At 38.6% G+C, this 25,632-nt stretch overlaps 1 protein-coding gene across 1 annotated transcript in view; it reads right to left on the reverse strand.

The window, feature by feature from the left end:
• The window catches only part of Lmntd1 (lamin tail domain containing 1), a 262,615-nt gene that overhangs the window by 213,966 nt on the left and 23,017 nt on the right, over positions 1-25,632 (reverse strand). Inside the window, exon 4 of the mRNA XM_013511521.1 lies at positions 19,690-19,776. The gene's annotated coding sequence lies outside the window, so the exon portion shown is untranslated. The remainder of the gene's footprint in view (positions 1-19,689; positions 19,777-25,632) is intronic.

Here is a 25,632-nt window from a genome sequence, read left to right on the forward strand (position 1 = left end):
CCTGGTGTGTGCTTGCAGCTTAGCTGTGTTCTGCTGCCCTGAGCTGTATCTCTTTGCCATGTGTCACTCTGCCTTATAATCTGCCAAGTACGGACTGAAACTTCCACGAACTGTAAGCGAAATAAACCTTTCCTTCCTTAATTTTGGGCATCAGGTATTTTGTCCCAGCAGCGAGAAAAAAGTAACCAAGACACAGGGGTTCATGTAACATCTTGATTTGGTCTTCTTTTCTCCTCCTCTTACCTCTGCTTTTATCTTTTCTGATTCAGCTCTTAGATCTCTTTATGTAATAGCAAAACAGTCACTAGTATATCTTCTGAATGACCATAGCTAATGGTCTCTTCTGTAAGTATTCCCACAAGTGTCTCATAAATTGAATTTCAACAGCTCTTATTATAGCATACAGCTTTTCTTGAACTCATCACTATAGAGTGACAATTGACCAAACATAGGTTATGTGTCCAAGGATGGAATGAATAGATGGGTCACTTACATCCAAATTACATGGACCTTAGAGAGGAAGATAGGTTCCTAGACACAAGTTAGTGTGCTATTAGCGAAAAGGAGAGAGAAAAGGTGCTGGATGCAAAGAAATGGCAACTCTCCATTATACCAACTCAACCAAGTTTGAGTAAAAGTGATTTTCTAAGAAAACATGATGATTATAAGGGGGCCTGGGATGTATTCAGGGAGCAAGCCAGTTCTGAGGATCCTGTTCCACTGCTTTTCCTGCTTTGTCTAGTCTCCATATCCTTTCTGTTCTTTCTGAAAGATTCCCGCAATTTGAGCGTAGTTTTTGCTTTCTCATACTTTAGCTTGTCATGGTCCCATCTCTATATAATGGCATCTCTCATGGCACTCTTTTGGTGTCTGTACTATCATCTTATCACCTCATTATCTTAGATTCTCAACTCCAAGTTCCTAAGAAAAGGTAAGTTGATGTTGAAGTTCATTCTGCCCCTGTCTGAGGTAATATGCTAATACGCCACAGTCTAGATCACAATCTACGTCTTACCAACCAGCTCCAGCGTAATTCTTGCTCTAACCAGCTTAATCAGTCAGTGATTCCAGAATGCACTCAAACTGTTTCCTTTTGTATTATTCATGTAGCAGAACTAAAATGCTTTACATTCAGGAGGCTTTCAATCTAGTAAGATAATCCAAGTTGCACTTTCAAGGACGTCTGTCATGCTCTGGTTTATAAAGAAAAAGATTCGAAATAATTCAGTGACTTTGTCAAAAATTAGTCCAATAAATTACAGTTGTGAAAGAAAGATGTTTATTGCAGTAGTTGGATAATAGTAAAATCTAGGACAAAAACACTAGGAAGAATTCAAATGTCCATCCATTGTGGACTGCTTGAGTAAACCAAGAGCACAACATCAAATGAGCACTAAGTACGTAAGACCAAAGGATATACTGTAAAATAAAACAGGGGCTGGGGATTTAGCTCAGTGGCACAGCGCCTGCCTGGCAAGCGCAAGGTCGTGAGTTTGATTCCCGGTACCGGAAAAAAAAAAAACAAAATAAAACAAACAATGAATATAGTGTGTATATTATGCCATCTTAAAGATAAGAAAGGACTCTATTAAGTACACACATGCATACACATACATACAAATATATATACACACTTGCTTATTTTTTAAATGCCAAGATAAACTAAAAAAATTAATGGCTACCTTTAGGTCAGAATGATAGGTAGAAGAATGGTCATGGAAGTTGGATTTTTAAAATATTTTGTAACTTTGCCTCTAGAAATATATGTAGACCTTTGTAGAAAATCAACTATTTTTCTAGCTTTCACTATTGAAAAGGTCATGGTCAGCCCAGGAACTAAATAAGATTCTCAATGCCATTCTCTATTAAAAGGAATCTTGAAAAAAAACTTGATTGCAGATCAGGGGCAAGAAAGACAAGCACAGAACATTTTGCTGCACCAGAAAGTCCAGAGAAAGAACTAAGGAACTAACTGAGATCTGGCTGATATTACCTAACAAAAATTAATCCATCTTAACATCACAGAAGAGTGACAATTTAGCTTTATGTTCCTCCTGATGTGATACAATAGGCAATACACAAAACCATTTATAAAATACTCTTGCAAAAAGTTAGAAAACCAAACTTGAATCTAACCTACTTACATAAATTCAAGGGATTACAGGAAATAATAAATGACACGATAAGAATACAAATCAGAAAAAATCTGCAATATGAGATACTCCATAAAAATGTTTTTCAACAAATAAATTAAAATAAATACTCAGAGGAAAAATGAAACTACAAATTAAAAGAACAATGGAAACAAAACACTGGTGACAGAGCAACCAATTGTAATATGATACCCACTAGGATCCTGATTTAAGGGTAATAACTTTTCAAATGGAGAGAGAATGAATATCATATTCCAGATACCATCATTAGCTTTTCACTGAGAGATAATCTGTTTGGGAATATATTTTTAAAGAAGCAAAGAATATGCAGTTTGCACAGGTTCATAATAAGGTAAAATTAGTCCTGTGTATCCTTGGGTTACCCATTTGTGGATTCAACCAACTTGGATTAAAACTATTAAGAAAAAAATGCATGTGGACAGACTTTTTTCTGTCATTATTCCCTAGAAAATACAGTACAACTATTTATGTAACATTTACACTGTATGAGATATTCTAAATCATCCAGAAATATTTGAATTATATGGGAGGATGTGTACAGATGACATGCAAATACCATGACTTTTACATAAGACCTGAGCATCTGTAGATCTTGGTATCCATCCACTGGGGTCTGGCAAATCATCTGCAAAGATACTGAGGGTGGCTGTATTTACAGGTAAGTGAGCTGATGTTGGAAATTTACTCTAAATTAATCTGGTATGTAGAAGGGAAAGGGGACGAATGTAAAGCTGGACATGGAACAACATTGGCCATGTGTTGGTAAGTGTTGAAGCTGGTAGTGATTACGTGGGAGAGCATAAGAATGTTAACTCTACACTTTTAACATATTCAACAATTTCAGTAATAAACATTTACAAAAGCTAACTCTGTGTCTTTAATTCATCTTCTTCCAGTTCTTTCTAGAAAACAATAACATGATTAATGAAAACAAAGAGCTATGAGAATCCTTCCTCAGAACAGTTTTAAATGATAATGAATTCCACAAGCATTAACTTTTCTTTACCCTTCAACAGTTATATTAAAAGAAGATTATTTCTCACATCAACTGTCAGGAAGCATTTCTAAAATGATCCTTGATAAGGTTTTGATTCCAGGTGAAGGAAATAAAATATTTTGAGTTTGAAAAAATATGGATTTTAAAAGAAGAACATAGATTGTGTTGAAATTAGTCTCTCCTTAAGGTAATATCCCATTAATATGATGCTCAGTAGAACCAAAATACATTTTCCGTTTTGCCAAACATCTGTCACTGTGTAATGACTAAAATTTGATATTTTTCTATACAGTCAAAACAATAGTCTAACTTTCTTTCTCTAAACTGAAATCAATCCCTTAAATCCTTTTAATTTTGTTTTCCACACTGAGCTTGTCATCAGTCCTGTGCCCAAGCAGACAAGATTTCACAATAATGTGGCTGTTTCCCAGCTGGATGGACTGACAACACCACCTTGAATCAACACCTCAACTGTATTAGGTAGTTAGGAGAATAAAATGCTTCACAAGGATGGATGCACTGCAACCACTGAATTTTCAAAAGAAACTCCACACAGGCCTGCATTTTTAAGCAGAAAAATAGACAAGACTCAATAGATTAAAGATGAAATAAAGGTAGGATGTCACCATCAGCCTGTAAGGACTCATATTCTCTCCTTAAATGCAGGTAAAAACACTTATATTTGTAAAAATATTTATATTTTTCACATACAAAGACTCTGTGTGTATATATGTGTGTTTTGTGTGTGTGTAAGAGACAGAAAGACAGAGGCAGAGACAGAGACAGAGACAGACAGAGGAAGAAAGACACAAAGAGACAGTATGATCATTATAACGACAACACCACTAAATCCATAGAGTTCTGCTGCACCTTATGCTAAAAAAAACTTCAGAAAGGCAATGCTCCTACTTTCCTGGCAATATGACAATACAGCTAATAGTACATGTCCAGGATCTGACTCCTGGGTTTAATTACCAACTTTACTATGAACTGTGTGGCTCAGATATATTACTTATCTTCTATGTATTTCATTCTTGTCCTCCCTAAAGTGGAACATTTTAGTGTCAAGACATAAGAGTGACACCTTATTCCCAGGTGTTATGGTTTAGATCTAGAATAATCCCTTAAAGTCTCATGTTTTCAGAGGTGAGGATTTTGGAAGGTAGCTGGATTATGGGGATATTATATTCATCAATGGATTGACCTGTTGATGAGTTTATAACTAACTGTGCCCCTAGAGACAGAGACAGACAGAGGAAGAAAGACACATAGGGACAGTATGATCATTATAAAGACCACACCACTAAATCCATAGAGTTCTGCTGCACTCTATGGGAGAATAGAAACCCTCACTCATTTGGGAGACAAAGTGCTGGCTTATTTTAATCACAAGCATTTATTTCTATCTGTCTCACTATTGTCTTGCTATGTTCATGTAGCCAGCCACACCCTTCATGTGTGTCTTATCTGGAAGATGTGTGTCACAGGAGGTTTGCTTTTGGAGAGCATATCTCCCTCCCTGGCTCCTCCCTTCTCTCCCTACTGGCAGCCATGAGGTGAGAAGAATTCCTCTGGCACACACTCCACCATGTTTTTGCCTTGGAGCCAGCTACCCATGGACTGAATTCCCTTAGCCATGAGCCAATTCAAAACCCTCTTTCTTTATTCTAGTAACTTTTTAAAGAGAAAAAAAGTAAATATAACAACAAAACAGAGTTTCAAAATAGGCTAGTAGGACAGTAACAATAATTAGTACATTGCATAGTATTGTCTACATAGTAGTTATTCAGAATACAAGATACAGGTATAAAATATTGTCCAAACAATATTAGCACAGACCTTTTTTCAATGAACTAAGAGAAACTAGCTGTATTACTATCTTCACTATCTTGTATCTTCTTTTTTTCCTTTTCCCCCATCACAGTTTCTCTCAATTTTTTTCCTTTCCTTCTTTAAATTGTGGTGTCACGTATGTTTCCTAGCCATGGGAAAGCTAATATACAGGTTTTCATGAGACCTGTATGATAGCATACATAAAACAGTGTCTGAAGTGCACTTACCAAAGGGAAATGTCCACATGATGCTGACAGTTTAAAGCACTAAATCTGGATTGAAATCCTTTCTGCCTAAGCAACATTTAGGTTCTTTGTTAGAGACTGCTCATTGTCTACTCCATTATCTATTGAGTTTTTTATCTATCATAATAGAAGTTTGGCTTTAGCAGCTCATTTAGTCACCTGGAATATAGACTTCCCAACTTTCTTTGCTGTTAGGCGTAGCCAATATTTATGTTCTAGCTAGCATAAATCAACTAGAATGTCATGTGGCATTGCTGGTAAATTTCTAGGAGGTGAGTCTGCCTTTCTGCCTTTTCCATCTCCACCCGTTCTTCCTGGAATGCTAGGACAACCTTCTAGACTGAGTTCATGCATGAAGAATGACAGAGTGCATGTACAGGAGAGTAATACCTGTCTGACTCTGGAGCCACTTTACCAGTCCCTAACTTTCTATTACAACCCTCCCTCATTTGGGAGACAAAGTGCTGGCTTATTTTAATCACAAGCATTTATTTTTATCTGTCTGACTATTGCTTTGTTATGTTCACGTAGCCAGCCACACCCTTCAGATCTGCTTGGAGAAAATAAATATTGATTAAAAAATAAATATTTCATTTACAAATGTCTGTGATAATCCATGTGTGGATAGGAAAGAACTACAGACCTGTGAAAGATGGGGAACTGAGGGGGCTGGGAATTTAGCTCAGTGGCACAGCGCCTGCTTGGCAAGCGCAAGGTCGTGAGTTCGATTCCTGGTACCAGAAAAAAAACAAAAAAACAAATAAACAAACCAAAAAAAAAGATGGGGAACTGAAATTGTAGACGGGCTAAGAAAAATGTAAAAGCCAAGAAAATGGACAGAGGCACACAGTTGAAGGAGGATTGTAAGAATCAATATTTGGCTATGAACCATCATTAATATAGTTAGGTAAATAAAACACAGAAATTTGGAGAGAACTGCAGACAAAGTAATCAGAAAGAAAACAAGAAGAAAAGACACCTAGGTATATGGTTAATGGCTCAGGCCTATGAGGAGAGGAAAAATTTATGCAATTGCAGAAGCTTGAGAAGGAGCCAAAGTATCTTGGCAGCCAAGCACTGAAAGTCTGTAATCTATAACAAGTGAGAGCCAATCCACCAAACTGTTTCTACAGTGAATCCACTTTGAACTTAATAAGGGAAACATTTCCATCCATACTGGGAATTGTTAATGTAATAACAACTCATTTTTTGCTTTTTGTTTCACTTGCCATGGGTCAAAGCATGCACACTGATTTGTATCCTACGAAATTGTTGGTTGTCTTCTTTGGTAAGAGCAAATGCAAATCCAAAGTAATGAGCACTAAAAATCCTGTCAGGCTGGCTGACCTGGAATTGTCTGTTGGAAGCTGATTGATGAGTCTCACGTTGTGCTCATAGCAGACAAAACATGGCAAAATACTTGTCTCCACATTGTGTCTGACCCAACTCTAAATAACTGTTTAACAGATTTTAAATTGGATGATGTATCTTCTACAGGCAGCCTGTTGCTATTTTCTACTTGTATTTCAATCTTTAGCATTCATTTGATGCGATGACCTAGTTCAGGAAGGTGTCAAACTGAAAGTGACCAGGACTGGTGATTATCTACAAACTTTAAGGCAAAATTCTCCTATTACAGTTTCCATAACTTCACTCAGCGGTTCATTCTATTTTCCCCATAAGTTTGCAGAAGTTCTTCTTTATCTAAAACAAAAATATATACTACCTTCATGTAATTCTTTCCCTGTGTTTGGTCCTGTGTGGACACAGAGACAGAGGGTGGAACTCTTCATGAAAAACAAGTCACCCTAGATCTTAAAGCTGAACAGTTTAAATTCGCTTAACTCTCTTTCATATTTGGGATTCTTTTTTCTGAATCTGCTCTAGTTTTTCTGTACTCTTTTCAGGGTCTAAGGGCCCAAACTAAACTCATTAATCTGATAAGTGTCTGACTAGTAGGAAGTACGAAGGACAGCTCATTTCTTGCATATGACATATAAACTTTTACATATTTAACTGTCTTTCTCATCCCTAGCATGCATGTGTACATACCCACACATGCACACAGACAAATACACACACAGTATGCGATCACTGAGGGAGCCAATTTTTTTCTACTCTATTTCTAGTAGCGTGACTGACTCAGAATCATGTAGATGCAGCTTAAGAGTACAATAGAGAACATATCCCTCTTACTCTCCACTCTGCTTTTGTATATAACTGTTTGAGTAGATTGTAACAAGACAGATGTTAGTGGTAGTTATGGTTTTGAAGTATTCAAACAGTATAAAGAATATTTCCAGGGAAAGACAGGGAACACGTAACATGCAGTAGGCTCTGATGAAAGTCAAAGTTATGGCGGAGAGCAATGTGATAATGAGAGCTGTGTTCCACATGCAGTACTCTCCTATGCCCTGCAACAAATGCAGGAAATAGATATTTCACTTTAGTTTACAGATGAGAAAATGAGTCACCCAGGTGCTAAATAACTGCTCTGAACTGCCCATGACTTTGGGAGACAGGACTGTGACCCATGATGGCCTGGCTTTTGCATGTGTGCTCTTAACCATTCTATTTACACCATCGATGAGAATGAAATGGATAAGTCGAAATAAGGGAATATTGAAGGGAGATTTCTCATACTAAAGAAATAGAGAAAACCCCAGCACACTAGGAGGATGAGGCAGAAGAAGCATAAGTCCAACCCCAACCTGGGAGACTTAGCAACTTAGTAAGACACTGCCTCAAAACTAAAAATTTTAAAGAGGGTTGGGAATGTAGTTCAATTCCTAGTACAAAACAAAAGTAATAGTCTTTACTATGTAAATGCAAGAGTTCAAAGAATACTTGCCTTTAGCTTGAAAAGGTTTCAGTATCGATTCTAGAAGGACAGTGCTCAGAGCCCACTTAGGTCCTGCATCACTGGTGACAGCAGCTGGTTCTGTGACACGAGAGTTGAAGTGTGATTGTATTATGGATGTGCTCTTAGAATGAGCCTAAAGTTCAAGGAGAAGTGGGGAATTGGTCCATACAGTGGACAAATAGAAAATGAGGTTTCAAATGCTGGCAAGAAAAAAAAACAAAGAAGACAGTTTGGCTTCCTATACACATACATAACCTAGTTGGGATTCTATCTTTTAACTGATTCCCAGATGGTTTGGTCAAGAAAAGTATACACAGAGAAAAAGAAATAGTGAGACCAGACATCAATGGTTAAATTAGGGCTTTCAGATTTAGCAAATAAAAATACAAGACGTTCAGTTAAGTTTGAATTTCAGATGGATAATAAATAATTCTTTAATGCAAATATACCTCAAGTATTGCACACATACTTGTATTTAAAAACTGCTTGTTATTTATCTGAAACTCAAATGTAACTGACAGCTCTATATTTGTTTGATACCTCTATAGCAGATGAATCCAGATATAGGCTCATTCAACTTCTCTGTGAGTTTGAAAATTTTAAAAATAAAAACATTAAAGTACTTGCTTTGTGTTTACTTAATGCTACAGTTAGGCTTCTTAATATTAATTAAGATTTTGTGAAAGGAAAATGACTTGCATTTTTGAACTATGTTTATAGCTTAGAGATATCAGGGTAGGGCTGGGAGGCCTGAACGGGCAAGAGGGACCCAGCCTCACAAGCATCCTGACCTGTCCCTGACAGTGTCAGAATTGCCCTTCCTTGTTCAGAGATTTCAGAACCTTTGGGAGCAGTGGTAAAGGAACTCCCACTATGGCCCTTCGCAACCAAGAGGCACCCATAAGCTTGCCATGGGGTAGCCTCTTCGCCTCTCAGGCGGCACAGGTGGAAACCATTTGGGACCCTACGAGCACCAGATAAGCCAAGCAGACCAAAAATACCATGAGGTTTTTAAAAATTAAATGACTGTTGGAAACATGGCAGTAAAAGTAGGAGTGCCAAGATCCACATGCTAAACCTGACTAAGGAGTATTCACTAAAACAATAAAAGATTTAAATAGGATTTAGTCTAACATAATAAACTGTCCGGAATACAATCAAAAACACCTGTCATACCAAGCACCAAGAAAATCACAACTTGGATGGGCATAGACTATCAATTGACATCAACTCAACACAAATAAAAAGTTGGAATTATGTGATAAAGATTTAAAATAGCCACAGCAAAAATGCTTGGACAACTGGGTACAAATTATTCTGAAACAAATGAAAAAAGAAAATCCCTGCAGCCAAGGTATTAATTCTCTTCAGGAATGCCAGTGCATCATTTAGATTTCTTCAAAGCAAAGCCTTTGTAGTAAATGAAATAACTGTAAACATAGTCAAAGTAATGCAATATAGACCACTTTTTAAAAGTATAATCAATATTTAGAATAAAAGAAATGGTGTTTGCAAGGTAGAGCAGACATCTAAGTATCTGTGCCTGCATAAAATTTCTATTTTTATAGTACTACTGTTAAAAACGAAGGAATAACTTCAAAGTTATACTAATCTAAGCAATTCAATTCTTAAGAATTTGGTAAAAAGATTAAATATCAGAAGTCTCTTTAACAAAGAAACCATGCCGAGCTCTAAATGTTTTTTGCAATGGAATCAAAACACTGTCAAGATAAATATAGGACTTTCTAAGCTATTTTGTGCAGGCTAATGTCCAGTAGAAGTGAAATAATACGAATCCAAGACAACGTAGATGTAGTCTCTCAGTCCCCACCTGCTAAGAACACATCTGCTGAGTTGAACTAAACTACATTTAGGCAATACAAATATTTGGTTAGCTTAGCTATAAATGTGATTAAAACAATATCTGCATTTTGGAAATTTTCACAGCTCATATAGGTATTCTACTAATAATAATTCTAAAGGAAGTTTATTGTTACTTTTTGTGTACCAAACACTGTACAAGCTTTTACTTGTGTTAGTACATATAGCAGTCCTCATGGTTGATTATCCTCATTTTTGAGGAAGAAACCGAAATTCAAAGAGGTTAAATAACTGTTTCAAAGCTTTGTTATACTTGCTTAGTAAAAAACCCAACTCCTGTTTGTATCAACAACCTACTTATTCCATATCTGTGTCCTACCTGCTGAACATGGTACCATTTTAAATTCATGATATTGAGATTCATGTGGTCCCTTGATGATGCTGTATTCAGACTACATATTCCTAGAGCTCTATTGTTTCCACTGACCTTAACCATCCTCAATTTCTTAAATTTCCAACATTTTCCTTGCATGGTCAGCTAATCTGTTTGCTTCCTACTTTACTTAAAAAACAAAAACCAAAACAAGACCAACGATCAAAAGAGAGACTTGGTAGCTTTGCACTCTTTCTTCCTGTGATTATGGATGAACCTTCTGTACTGGTTGCTCCTGTCTCAGATAACCTGTCTCCATGTGCCTTACACTTCACCCACTGCTATTCAACAGCATCCTCCAGCAATCCTCTCGTATCTTATCTGCATTATTCTTTTTTCCTGCCTACTGAATTAAGTTTGTCAGCATGCAAACATGTTATTTCTCTCATGTTAATTGAACAAAATAAACAAACACAATGGCAAAGTTTGCCTTTTCTTTGTGGCCACTTCCCACCCACTGTTCATTTGTAGGACAACTCAAGACTTGCTTTTACTTGTCCTCTTCAGTTCTCATTCTCTTTGAATTCTGAACAGGTTCTTGTTACCTCTGTCCACTGAAGACACTCTTGCCAACATCAACAATGACCTCCATATTGCTAAATTCAGTGATCAGTTCTTGGTCCTGTTCATGCCTGGTCTTTTGGTAGTGCTTGACAAAGTGGGTTCCTCCTTTACTCAATACACAGTGTGATCAAAATATACAGTGAATGTTTAAATTTTAGAATGATTATAGTGAAAGACACATTGCCATGAATGGCCCTCAAAATACACCCCCTGGCTTTGAACACACCATTCTTGCCACTCTCTGAAGCAGTGCTGGCAGTTCGCTTTCATGAGTGACTTCAGGAGGTGTGACAAAAACTATCATGAATCATACTGCTGACTACCATCTAATGGAAAGGCATGCTCCTAAAACCCTAATGGTGTCTCCTTATCCACTTTATTAACTGGATCTAGTACCACAATACTTCTGGCTTCTCTCTCAACCAAAATTTCCATGAAAGGTACATGTTTGAATCAATTCAGGACCCTGAGGCAGCCACAACAGTGCAACTACAGACGTGAAAGAAGACTTCCCAAACTGCTTCAGAAGCAGCAAGAACAATGGTATATGTGTGTTCAAAGAAGAGTGAATATTTTGAGGGGGATTAACAGCAATGTGTCTTTTACTGTAACACTGTTCTTTTTGTTCTTTTAAAAAAAATTTTGGACCTGTAATATTTTTAAAATTTAAACATTCATCATATTTTTGATGACACTGTGTGCTTTTCTCAGCTGGTTTCCAGGACACCTTCCCTTGATTTTTGTTACGGTTTGTTCCAGATGTCCCCTCAAAGCCTTATGCAGTCCTGGGGGTGGGATTTTCTGAGGTGGCTGAATCTAGTTTGTGATTGATTCATGGTCTGATGCTGACATAAAGGGTGTGAGTACCACCCCCACCCTAGCGCGGGTGTCCTGCACACAGTATAAGGGATGGAAAGAGGCTTGTCTTTCTCCATTGTTTCTCTTGTGACCTTCTGCCACCATGAACTGTTTCTCCTCTGCGATGTCGCTCTGCCACACCACCCTGCCTCGGACCCAGACAGTTATGGACTGAAATCTCCACAAACTGTGAGCTAAATAGACCTTTCCTCCTTTAAGTTTGGGTGTTGGGAATTTCATCTCAGCAATGAGAAAAAAATAATTAAGACACTTTTCCCCCTATTTCCTCGCCTCTTTTCCTTAAACTCTTTTGCTGGCCCTTCCCAGCAGGTATTCAGCCTCTTGCCATGACATACGCTAATGCACAGGTTTGAGTATCTTTCTTTCTTCCTTCATTCCCTATGTGATCCTTTCCAATATCTGCTCCTAGACATTTTCTTTCAGCTGACCACTCCCAATTTCCCATCTCTAGACCTTTTCCTTGAATTCCAGACTCAAATATCCAACTGCCTGTTCTCTCCTCTTTCACAGTTTAGACTTCATATGTCCAAAACAGCTTATCTGATTTTTCATATTCATTATAGTTCTGGTCAAAAATAGATGGCACACTTTAATGGAGTAATGTGAGTGTAATAAAGAGGTTATTACAGGATATAGAGAGATCACAAAGGACAGTGCAGTGCCCCAGAGCTAATAAAGGTGGCATTTGTCCCACTGTCCCTGGAGGGCAAAGACGTGAAAGGGCGAAGTGGTTAATACTAGAACAAAAAGGAGAGATAGAAAGAGAGACAGAGACAGGGATAGATTAATTAATAGGAACAATGACCCTCAGTGGAACAGTAGATCCAGCTTCAAGTAATACCTTCCTCCTTTGAATCTTATACCAATACGCATTACTGGCTTGACATAACACTGGAAAGTGAGAATGCAAGAGATCAGATGACATTCTTCTGTGTCCTGGGCTCTATCACAGACAATCCCTCTCTTTGAGATTTAGACCTCACAGGAGGTTGGCATCCTGGGACATGGACGAGAAGAAAGGCAGACAGTCCATCTAGCAGGGGAAAAACAGATATGCTGCCCACTCTCAAAATAACCCCACTTGGGGCTTTTTCTCTAGCAATTGATAGAAAAACCATTTTAATTTTTGTTCCAGGCAAAAACAAGTAGCCATCTTATACTTCCTTTCTTTTTTTTTTTTTTCTGGTACCGGGAATCAAACTCAAGACTTTGCACTTGCCAGGCAGGCGCTTGTGCCACTGAGCTAAATCCCCAGGCCCCCTACTTCCTTTCCATACCCTGTCTATTGGATCTCACTGGCCCTTCCTTCCAAATATACCAGACTCTGGGCATTTCTTACTGCCTTTGCTGCTAAGACTCACTGAATTGCCTCCTGCCATTTACAGCTCACAGGTGTCCCGACTTCCACTCTTGTCCCGGTACTTGGAGCTTTCAGCACTGTAACCAGAGAAAGCTTTTATGTCTAAGAATTATACATGTCACCTAAATTATTTAATTTATTGCTATACACATGTTTATAGTATTCCTTTACAATCCCCTTATTGCTTTAAGATTGGTTGCAATGTTTCTTCTGATTCTACTACTAATTTCATTTTTCTGTCTTCTTTTCTTAGTCTAGATACAAGTTTGTGAGTTTTGTTACTCTTTTCAAAGAACCAGCTTTTGTTTCCATGGATTTCCTCTAACTTTTTTTCTATAGTTTGTCTCACTAATTCTCTTTGTAATTTTTACTATTGCTTTTCTTCTGCTTGCTTTAGGTTTAATTTGATCTCTTCTTTCCAGTGACTTAAGCTGAAAGGTTAGGTTTTAATTTGAGATTTCCTTTCATTTAATATAAAGAGTCACAGTTATAAATCTGGGGATACTGTATCTTAATTTTCTTTAATCTCAAAGTACTTTGGAATTTCCCTTTTGATTCCTTTTTGGACCCACAAGGTAGTTAGGAGTGTGTTGTTTTTTTTACACATTTGTGGGATTTCCAAATTTCTTTCACTATTGATTTCTAATTTCATTTTGTTGTGGCAAAACAACATATTTCATACTTCTTATTCTTTTAAATCCACTGGAGTTTATTTCTGTGGCTTACAATACAGTCAATGGGCTTTTGAGAAAATTCTGTTATTGATGAAGTATTCTACTGATGTCTGTGTGGTTCAACTCTTCTATTCCCCTACCGATATCAGCCTAGTTGCTCTACCCTTTAATTGGGTTATTAAAGTTTCCAACTATTACTACTGAATTTCCTGTTTCACTTTCAGCATTATTTATTTTGGTCCTTGGTTGTGAAATGTACATATGTCTATAATTGTTTTACTTTTTGAATTTACATCTAACATGTTACCTTTTGCTTTCTATATGTTTCACGTCTTTTCCAATATTTATTCTTCCTTATTACTTTTTCACACGTAGTAAATATTTTCTAATGTAGCACTATAATTTATTTAATGATTTTGTCACATTTTTTTCAAAAAATTATTTCTTTGTTCTAAGGCTTGGCTTGTCAGAAGCAGCTTCAGATTTATACTAGCTCAATTCTAGTAGTGTGTTGGTTTGGGGCTTATTTTCCAATGGGAACAATATAGTACAGGACACATGATTTATATGATTATTTATAATAGTCACCGTCACCCAAAGAACAATATACAAAAGAGTGCAGGAAATGTGTCCACATACTAAGACGAAGGAATTCAGCTGAGGGCCTGGATCCCGCGACAATGTCCTACATGAGTCCAGCTGAATACCCAGAGCTCATAACAATGCCTCCCACGAACCCAACTGGAGGCCCAGAGCCCATGACAACATCTCATGCAGGCCTGTTTCACAGATCTGCTGGGAAGGCCCAAAGGTGAGTGGTGGAATCTACAAAGTCTATGCCAGCAGGATGAAGGACCTGTGCTAGCAGGCTGAGGGATCGACACTGGAGCCAGGAAGTGATGCTCAGAAGAACCAGAGCTCCCCCAAAAGGTACCACAGCCATCGTCGGCAACAGTGAGGTCCCAAGCTCCTGCAATGATCAGGATGGCTGAGTTCCCATCAGGGAAGCCAATGCAGCAAGCTTTTCCAGGAGGCCAGCAATGCACCACCTTCCCCTCCAGAACCAGGAAGGGATGCTCAAAGTGAGGACCAGAGCTCCCCCAAAGTGAACCAAAGCCATTCTCAGTGCCAGCGAGGTTCCGAGCTCCTCAAAGGATGAAAACAGCCAAGTTCATCAGGAAAGTCAGCTCCCCACAGCTTCTACCAGTTCCCAACAGCCTCTCTCAGCTCCCAACAGTCTCTCTCCACTCCCAACAGCCTGCTTCTTTTTCTCCAGGTCTGCCTCTTATGCTGCTGGTAACAGTCCTCAGGTGGGCCTCCCACACCCAGTACCACGCTTACTCAGTTCAGCTGCAGGTTATAAGTTGACCACCAGTTATCAATCTACTACAAGTAGATTACAGAAATGTTACTCTTATATAGCTCTGTTCCTTCCTGACTTTATGGTGTTGATGTTATATATATTGTAACTATAAATGTCACAAACCCAAAATCATATTGTTATTTTGTACAATTTTTGTCTTCTCAGAAGCTGAGAGAACAGAAAAGGGTAGCAAGTACGTACTTACTCATAGCTTTTGTTATGTTAACCGTTTCGTTTCACCATCAGTTTCCTCCATTATTTCCTGCAAACTTGAGTTACTGCTACAGTCACTTCCTTAGCCCAGTACAGCTTCGTTCATTCCTGCCCACCTCCTCTGAGCTCTTACTTGTAAATCCATCACATAGCTGTGTTATAGGCTCAAAATACGTTACTCAGCTATGGTTTTATACAGCTGTGTCTTAAATCAGTGAAGAAAAGCAGACTAGATGTGCCTTATGCTCTCATAATTACACAATTATCCTACCTGTGCTTCTTTCTCATGGGCATTTGAATTATCATCTGACTTCACTTGCTGTCAGCCTGAAGTGCTTGCTATAGAATTATGTAAAGGCGATTAATTCTGCTGGCTACAAACCTACTTGGATTTTGTTTATCTAGGAATATCTTCACTTCCATCCTTATTTTTTTAAAGTAACTTTGCTGGATACAAGATTCTTGAGAGAGATTTTTTTTTTTCACTGAGCATTTCAAATATATCATCCTATTGCCTTCCAGCCTGGATTGCATCTGTGAGTCAGCTTTTGAAGTTCTTTTTACAAGTAACAAGACACTTTGTTCATGCTACTTTCTTACCTTTGGTTTTGGGCTTTTATTGTGATGTATCTTTTTGTAGAGCTCTGTATTTATCCTACTTGAGACTCACTGAACTTGCTGGGTTCATAAATTAATATTTTGAAATAAATTTCAATTTTCAGTCATTCTTTATACATTTTTATTCTCCTCTCCATCTCCTCTCCTTTAGTACACTTGCTGGATCTACAGTGATTCACCTAACAATACCCACAGTTCTCTGAATCCCACAGTTCTCTCTGATGACATTAACTGGGTTGGGTGCTCTTTGACTGCCCCTTCCTCCAGCAACTTCCAGCTATTACACTCCACAGATTTTAGGCTCATTGCTCCACTGTTTCCAACAGCGGTTGGGGGTATCAATCGCTCCATGGACTAATTCCATCACGTTTGGCTTCTTGGAAAGGATAATTCCCAAAGTCAGTTCTGAGCCCAAGGGCTCTTCCTTGCTCTCTCTTTTCCCATTTTCTCTGTAAAGCCAGCTTGCTTACAATTTGCCCTGTTTTTCTAAAGAATCTCCCTCCTCCTAACTGCCTTTCATCACAACCTTTGTTGTTTCCACTTCTTTGAATGACTGAAAATAAACTCAATTCCTTTAGGACGGGAATTAGCATTCTTCTCTACGGCCTGCTTATCCCCCACGCAATACCTCTTGAGTCACCGCACTAATGTTAAAAGGACAATGGTGCCCTTCTCCCTGGTGACTCTTCCACTTAAAGAGCTGTTCTCAGGGGTTAGGGGGAGTACGCTGCAGTGTTGGGTCTTCTCAGCATGGATTCCCATCTCACTAACTGAAAACTGAGGTCCTGGTATTCTCAGGAGTCCCATGGCCAACACAGAGCTCTACACCACGGGTGGGAGCTCCCTCTTTTCATCCACGCTCACTTGAAACCTGGCCTTCGCCTTAGTTGACTGGAGGTAGGATGAGAAATCCTGCCTGCCCTAGACTGTAACCCTCCAGCTGGCAGCTGGACACAGAAGGAGCCGTACCTTCTTGGCTGTACCATCCTGGACTGGTGTTTCCATTCTGTGACCTGGGAGAGAGCCAGCAGGGCATGGATCTTGGTTCAAGTATCACAGACTCTTGAGAGTTTTTGCTGCATTTTAATAGATGTTCTTGAAGAAATGTTTCTTCATTTGCTTTATATATTCTGAGCCATTCCTAAATGGTTTTTTAAAAAAGATTTTCAGGGGGCTGGGGATATAGCTCAGTGGTGCAGCGCCTGCCTGGCAAGTATAAGGTCCTGAGTTCAATTCCCAGTACCCCACCCCCAAAAAAGATTATCATCAGTTTCCCTGGGGAATAGATCCACCAAGCTCCTCTTTCTCTCACTCCAGACATAGAACTCTCCTTCAGAGTAGTTTCAAAACAAGTCAGCTCGTGTTACACCTCTGCTCAGAACCCTCCAATGATTCGTCCTCTCCCAAGGAAGAAAAGCCAAGTTCCCTACAATGGCCCCAGAGGTCCTACGTCCTACCCATCTCTCCCACCCTCTCAAAACTCATTCCGTGCTTGTCTCCTGCTTGCCCGCTTGGCTCCAGCCACTCTGTGTTCCTTGCTGTCTTTAAATACATCAGCAAACTCCTTCTGCCAGACCAATGCCCTAGCCTCTCTCAAGCATACATTCAAATACCCGCTTCTGAGCAAGGTCTATCCTGATTATCCTGCTTAACATCATGACCTACTGCAACACACACAGCATGTGAAAACCCCCAGTTTAAGTAACATACAGCATTGTTACGTTCTTACACGCTATACAATTTATTAAGAAGCTTGGTGTATAGTTTTTTATGGTTGGTCCTCTCCCATAGTGCGTAAGCTTCAGATGCCCGATTTCTCTCTTTTCATTACCTACCACACTTCAATCATTCAGAACAGCGCATGTTACTGGTAAGTGCTGTATAAATATTTGTTGAATGAGTATTGATTGGGTGAAATGGTGATGCCAGGGTTTGATCCAGAAATCATGTTTTAATCAAAAACCTATGTTGATACTACTTTCAGTTATTAGGTCCTATTTATATAAATTCATGGAATGAAGCAATTTTTAACAACTCTTTGTTCACCCAATGAGTTTTTTAGTGTTGGTTTTTTAAGTTCTTAGAGTCATAAGTGCCTGGAATATGGGTAGGCATCTTCACAGAAGTATAAATCATAATATTTAGGAAATAAAATATTTAGGAGCTTAGGGGAAGATTTTACTTTCAACTAGCAGAATGATCGTTTACACAACCATGGAAGATCGAATTTAAGTCTACTTTTATTCTTAGTGATATTTAAATTTGTTCCCACAGAATTTCTTCACTGATTAAACTTGGATACCATAGATTTCATCGGGGCAGCTGTTATGAGACATTACCGTGTGTTAGGTTGAAACCTCACGGCAAGGACCATTACAAGGAAGTGTAAAGTGGGATCCAGTTTCCTTTCATGAAAATCCAGGATTCTGGACCTGGGAATGGGAGGAAAGGTTGGCTCTTGCTGTACACAGCTGAACCTTGCTCTGGATTTTTGTTTAAATAAAACTGGTGGGCTGAAAAATTTTATGAATAATTTGTCAGGATAATGAGTTTCTACAGCAAAATGAGGTGTAATTTTCCGATTCATCTTTTTAAAAATTAATACAAAATCTGCCCTCCAGATCTTTTTTTGTTTCCCCAATATTTAGTTTGTATTTCTGCAAAGATGCCTGCCAGTGACTTTGGTCACATGACGCTGTCTCAGTGCTTCTATAAATGCACACCAAGGAGCTCATTACACTGAAAAATGTCAGCATGCCCTCTTCCTTCTGGTCACACACATCCTGAGTCTCTGTCTAAAGGCTCCGTCCAAATTCCTCCAAGTGATCATCACCAAAGTCTTAAGCATCATGAAGTCCTTCTTCCTGGAGAATTCTGCTTTTTTCTCGATCCCTGTGGATTCTGACAGCTGCTCTTCATGCTGCCAAAAGACACCAACTAGGTACATTCACCTCCTTAGTTCACAGCTTGTTAGTCTATACCTGTACTCCCCAGCCTTGGCTACAGAGAATGATTTAGACTTTTTATTTTTCAAAATACTGATGCCCCAGCCCCACCCTTAGATTCTGACTCAATTCATCTGGAATGGAAATTAGTATTGACGTACTTTGAAAGCTGCTTGCTTAATTCTATCTGCAATCACAAATCAGAGTCATAGGTGTAAGATATTAAATCTAGTTGTATTCTCTGGGAATATGATATTGGAAATTACTTTTATCTGTCATATTTATATCTTTGTATGACTTGATTCAATAATTTTCATTCTGAAGCTATCAATAATCTTCCAGATGCTGACTGTTGTGACTGATGTGGAGCTACTTGTATCTCCTACCTTCTAGGTTTGGGTAAAATTATAAAATTATAAAGAAAATAAGGCAGATACTGAATAAACAATTACAAATATGAGGCAGGACCATCACATTCATTTATATCTGTAATAATAATCATTCCTCCTCACTCCACCTCCTAGGAGTGTAATAAGAGGTATTTGATAGTGTGTTGGGTATCTGAATGATTTTAAGACAAAAAAAAACTATGGCTTCAGTTAATGAGTGGCCCCTTTGGATGAAAATGTATCAGGTCGAGATTTCTTCACACCTCAGTGTGAACTGGTTTAATGAGACTTTTGATGTTTCTTATTACTTATACTTACCCACTTGTATAAAAGGATAATAGGATTTCCGGCTTCTGGGTAGGCACCACCTCAGGGAGTCTGTGACTATCAGAGATCCATGGTTGTCTGGGAAGTGAAGGACAAGCATTAGCATCAGAAAGGGGAGCTGACTGCAGGCTCACACACCTCCTGTCTGACCCTTGATCTTATTAAGATGAGGGTCTCTGCACTGTCCCTGTTGTTGCCTTCTCTTTGATATTCCTTGGCTTATCCTTCTCGTCCCTATCATCTCAGCTTAGGTATCACTTCCTCAAAGAGGCCTTTACGACTCTCCCAAATGGAGATGGCTGGCTCTCAGCCGTAGAATTTTATTTTAATTCTCCAAAAGTATATTTTCTCTTAAACATGTCTACATAGTGTGCAATTCATCCTGGACTTAGAATAGACTGACTTAGAATGTTTCGACTTTATGATGATGAGAAAGTGACACGCATTTAGTAAAAGCCATACTTCAAAATTTGAATGTTGTGGGTTTTCTTCTAAATCCAGCAATGTGCGGTACAATTCTCCTTCAAAATGCTGGGCAGTGGCAGTGGGTCCCAGCTCTGCCAGCCACATGGTCAGGAGTAGAAGCAACACACGCTCTCTGTGTGCACGTTGCTAAGCTGTGATTGATAGCTCAGGTATATTAAATTTATTTTTGACTTATGACAGTTTCTACTTTTGTCAAGATGTAATCCCCTTAGAAATCGAGGAACAGATGTACTTCGCATACGCACTTCTCTCAGAATGAAAGGAACATTGTTCATCTCGTTTACCTCTTTATCTTCCCTGTCTAAGATGGGGACGCATGCAAAATGTTTGATAAATGCTTGCTGCACAAAGGATTTTCTTTCTTCTTAAGTGTCCTATTTCCCCCTAGTTCCTCTCCATTATAAGAATTATAAGAATCTGCATAAATGTAACAGCAAGCAGGTACTGTCTCTATTTCTAGACCCTTCAGAGCATCGCCCTTAGAGGAACACAAAGGGCAACGATGTAAGGACACAGGAACAAAACCGGCACAGAAAAGTCTTCAGCTCCCAGAGAGGCTGAAGCGTAGCTGATAGCAAATGGAAAGAAGGGATGCTAACAAAAGAGAAATGTAAGCATCCCATGCAGTATCATTTGGAAACTTTTGTTAAAACTTAATTTCAGAAGTGGGACATTTGAAAGCTGATTAGATCATGGTGAAAAAAAAAAAAAAAAGGATTAGTTTCAAATGTCCATTTTTACTCAAAAGTCCTTATTGTTCACTTGCTGTGTGCCAGAAAATAAATATTTTCTAATTATTCCCCCCAAGAACATTATTAAGTTCCTTTTCTATGCATTCTGCGCTGGGAATGGAAGAATACTATTTGTGTCTTATACTTAAAGAAGAAAGTAATGGTTTACCAAAAGGCACAGAAAGTGTTGAAAGACATATGGGTATATGTTAAAAGATATTTTGAGCAAATGGACTTAATAGTCAAAATGAAGTGTTTTTTTTTTGTTTGTTTTTGTTTTTGTTTTTCTCCGGTACCGGGAACCGAACTCACAACCTTGCGCTTGCCAGGCAGGCGCTTTTGCCGCTGAGCTAAATCCCCAGCCCAAAATGAAGTTTTTTTTATTTCACTCTCTCACATATAGGGCACTTGAGAAATGGTGATGATAGATAGATAGATAGATAGATAGATAGATAGATAGACAAATTAGTTCATGTATCAGAGCCCTGATTATATATATATGTGTGTGTATATATATGTGGATTTATCTAATTTATTAATTTGCAAAGAGGAGAAACAAAGACTTCAGTGCCCAAAGGCTCATGGAACTAAATATCTTTTACTTAATTAGTGAATATTAGGGTTAAAGTTGCAAAAGACTCAGTGGCTCAGTTTCTCTTGTTTGTTGTTACGCTTTTGGTTATTGATCCTATTGGTGATTAAGAAAGTCATAACTTATTTAGGACTTCTGGCACATTAAGAGTTGACTTTTTAATAAGAAGAATGATACAAATCACTGTCTTCTGTATAAATAAGCCTGAATTCCCAGGGTGGGGGAATGTATTTAGTTTTGTATTTTGTAGGATTGGCTATACAACAGATGCCTAGAACTGAACAATGGTTGCACAAACATCAGGGATACAAAGAAAAAGAGAAGCCCCAGACTGTAAACACAGTCAGCCCAGATGAATGAATGCCCACAAAAGGATTCACTCTAATCAGGATGCACAGATCTGCCTCTAACAGTCTCAGTGCATGCCAAGCAGGCCCCTGATATACGAGCTGGTACGTCTGTATTTGCATATTAAATATATAAATAATGACCAGTGCAGAGAGAGATAGCGGGGAAATAGGAGCACAGCACTGGAGGAGCATTTTCATCCAGATAAGAACTAGTTGGAACATAACCAAGTTCTAGTGTGTTTAGACAAAGAAACAATTGCAAAGCAAGATCAATGCACAGCCCTTGCCTGACTGATAACAGTCTGGAAGACAACTTGCAGGTCACCCGTGTAATTCTTTCTTTCATGCTCGGAGAAATAAGTCAGGCAGGTGAGACTGGCTCAGCTAACACCTATCAAGCACATGTTATGAGCTGTGCTGTGGTTTGCGAGAGACAAAAGAGACATAGTATCGTTCAAAGGCTTAACCATGGACAATGGAAAGGAGAGAGGTAAGTGCTTTAAACTCTCCATAATATGATGAGTGAAGAGATTTGTGTTGGTACAGACGGCTGTGGGAATGCAGAGGAGGTGTAACAGAGACAAAGACTGGAGGAAAAAAGACTCCTGGTACTGCAGGAATACAATCTAAGATAGGTTAATTCTCTATGCCCATCCCTGATAAGGGGAAAGGTTCGAGCGAGTTTGTTAGTTCCTTCTTTGCTTTTATACTACATCTGAATTTCACTCCCTTTAGAGTTGGTAAACTGGCACTCAATTGCCTGTTTTATGACTAATTCATAAACCCCAGAGAAAGCCACCCCAAGAAAACTTCCCAAGACTTCCTGCAGGATCTCCCACGGGGCTCCATGGCACTTTCCTCAACCCCTAGATTTCTGGGGAGCGTTGGCTGGGCTCTGCCTCCAGATACCCTGGAAACAAGAGACTGAGCTTTGTCAATTCTTGTAAGTGGGTATGTGAGAGAGTTTCTCCTCTGGTTATAGAAAATGAAACAGTGCCATGGTTATACGATAACATTTTTTTCATATAAATTTTAACAAATATTAATCAAGCCAAGTCCTATGTAAGATGGTGCGGGAAGACACAGTAACACCCAGGACAGGGAAGCTGCTTCCTCTCAGCAAGACCTGACAGGAGATGACCCTGCATGGTGGATAGATGCTGGGCTCCACCGCCTCAGCCTGAAGCTGGAATCATCTCTGAACCCTCTGGGGTTACTTCACTTATTGCAACCTCACTTTCTTCTTCTACTAAGTGGCAATAATTAATAGTTCTCCTGTGATATGATAGTTGTAGAGATTAAACAAATGAATCTATAAAAAGTACCTAGAAGAATGGCAGGCTCATAGTAAATCCAGCAGCTAATATTATTAGGGTGTTTGAAAGAAATTAGCAATTAGATCAGCAAGATAATTTTACAAAGTACTGTGACAAAAATAAAGCAGGATTATGAGAGAGCGAGACTGAGAAAAGTCATTAGATAGCGTCCTCAGGGCAGAGCGGTCACAGAAATAGTACATTTAAGCTGAGTCAAGCAGACCAATGAAACAGCATCCAGGAAATAGGAACTGCAAATGCAAAGGCCCTCAAGCAGAACTGTGCTTGAGTATTATAGGTGCAAAGAGAGGCAGTGTGGCTAGTCAAGGCAGAGAGTGTAAGGTAATGAGATCAAAGATGTAGGGAGAGGCCAGGTCATGTAAGTCTAATTAAGGCTGATAAATAGGTTCCTGCTTCTCTCCATGAGTGGGCCTTACACAGAACAAGGTCTTACAAGGCATGGGGAAATACTACACAGGTGAGGTCAAGTATAATATACTCCTTGAGTTATTATGGGGTTACATCTTCATAAACCTATTGTAAACTGAATATAAGGCAAAAGTACATTTAATACACCTGACTTGCTGGAGGTCACTGCTAAGGTCAGCCTACCTTAAACATGCTCAGAACATTTGCATTAGTCTATGGTGAAGCAAAACCACTTATCATGAAGCTATCTTGTAATAAAGTATTGAATATCTTGTGTAATTAATTGCCTACTATACTGAAAGGGAAAAGTACCCCGATGGTATGAGTATGCTTTTTCACCATCTTAAAATCAAAAACTCGTAAGTCAAACCATCATAAGTCAGGCTCTTTGTACCTCCTCCTGTTTTCACTCCATGGGAAGGGAGGCTACTCTCCATCCAGAAAGGGGATTCAAGGTGAAAAACAGCTCATGAGTCCAGGTGGAATATGGGCAGAGATGGAGAGGAAAGTAGTAGGATGGCAGAAGGTTCTCAAGGGGTCTGGATCTGCTCTGTCTGATGGAAAGAGGGTCCCGGGCCCACTAGTGAACTGCATGTAACAGAAGTATGGCCCTGTGAGCAGCCTTTTGGCTCTGCGTAGGAAGAGAAGAAGGCAGAACCCAGGGATAGGGCTGCCCTGACACAAGTAATCCCAGGCCATTTTCAAAACCAAATCTAAACTTCTACGATGTCATCAAATTATTTCAAGTTTTTATTTGAGAGTATGGACCTTAATGAAATCAGGAGGTGACACTCCTCTCATAAATATTTTTAAATTTTTATTACCAAATATGCATCGTATTTACTTAGAGATGCTTCAGTTTGCTAAAGTAAAGTGAGCATATAATTTATTGTCTGTCAGCACACTTGAAAATGAAAGGGGTGCTATTAACAATAATCCTAGATCAACGATGTGAATCAATATTGTCCTGGACAAACAATGACCTATTATGGAATTAACCACACCTCACAAAGAGAAGGACTTAAGATTTTAGTTAAATATGATTGGAAGCTATTAGCAAGTTTAATCAAGTGAATTCATGATCTGATTTATATTTTCAAAAGGCTATAAATTGATACAGTCATTATGGAAGGAAGATGGAAATTTCTCAAAAAATGAAATGTCAAACTACAATGCAATCCAGCAGTCTCACTTCTGGGAATACATTCAAAAGCCATGAAATCAGAGTATCAAAGCAATATCTGCATCCACACATTCATTACAGAGTTATTCACAGCTGACTAGATAGCAAAACAACCTATGTGTCCTTCCATGGGTGAATGGATAAAGGAAAGAGAATATGATTCACTCATAACCAAGAAGGAAGTGCTGCCATTTGTAGCAACATGGATGGACTGGGAGGATGTTATGCTAATTGAAATAAGCCAGGCACAAAAAGACAAACACCATATGATCTCAGTTATATGTAGAATCTTTAAAAATGAAAACTTGCGGAAGCAGAGAAAAGAATGGTGGTTCTAAGTTTCGGCTGTAATATGAATAAGTTCCCAGAATCTAATGGACAATATAGTGACTATAGTTCGCAGTACTGTACTGTTTACTTGAAATTTGCTAACGCAGTAGAACTTGTGTCTTTAACATACACACACAACCATGTGTGTTAATGAATGTGTTAATTAATTTGATCATGATAATCATTTCACAGTATATATGTATGAGGTATGATTGAAAAGGTACAGTGAGTGTTTAAATTTTTTAAAAATGCATTACAGCAAAAGACATATTGCCATTAATTCCCTTTAAAATACCCCTTCTTGCTTCAAACACACTTATTATTCTTGACACTTTCTGAAGTCCTTTTGGAAGTCCTCTTTTGTGACTTTCTTTTGTTGTGCTGTTGTAACTGCCTCAATGTCCCCAATCTTCTTGAAATATTTACCTTTCATGGTCATTTTGACTTAAAAGTCCGAAGTCATATAATGCCAGAGCCAGTGGATAAAATGAATAAGGACACACCATGAGGTTTTTAC

The sequence above is a fragment of the Chinchilla lanigera genome, unplaced genomic scaffold (genome assembly GCF_000276665.1).
Source record: "Chinchilla lanigera isolate Chin_1 unplaced genomic scaffold, ChiLan1.0 scaffold00012, whole genome shotgun sequence".
NCBI classification, from domain to species: domain Eukaryota; kingdom Metazoa; phylum Chordata; class Mammalia; order Rodentia; family Chinchillidae; genus Chinchilla; species Chinchilla lanigera.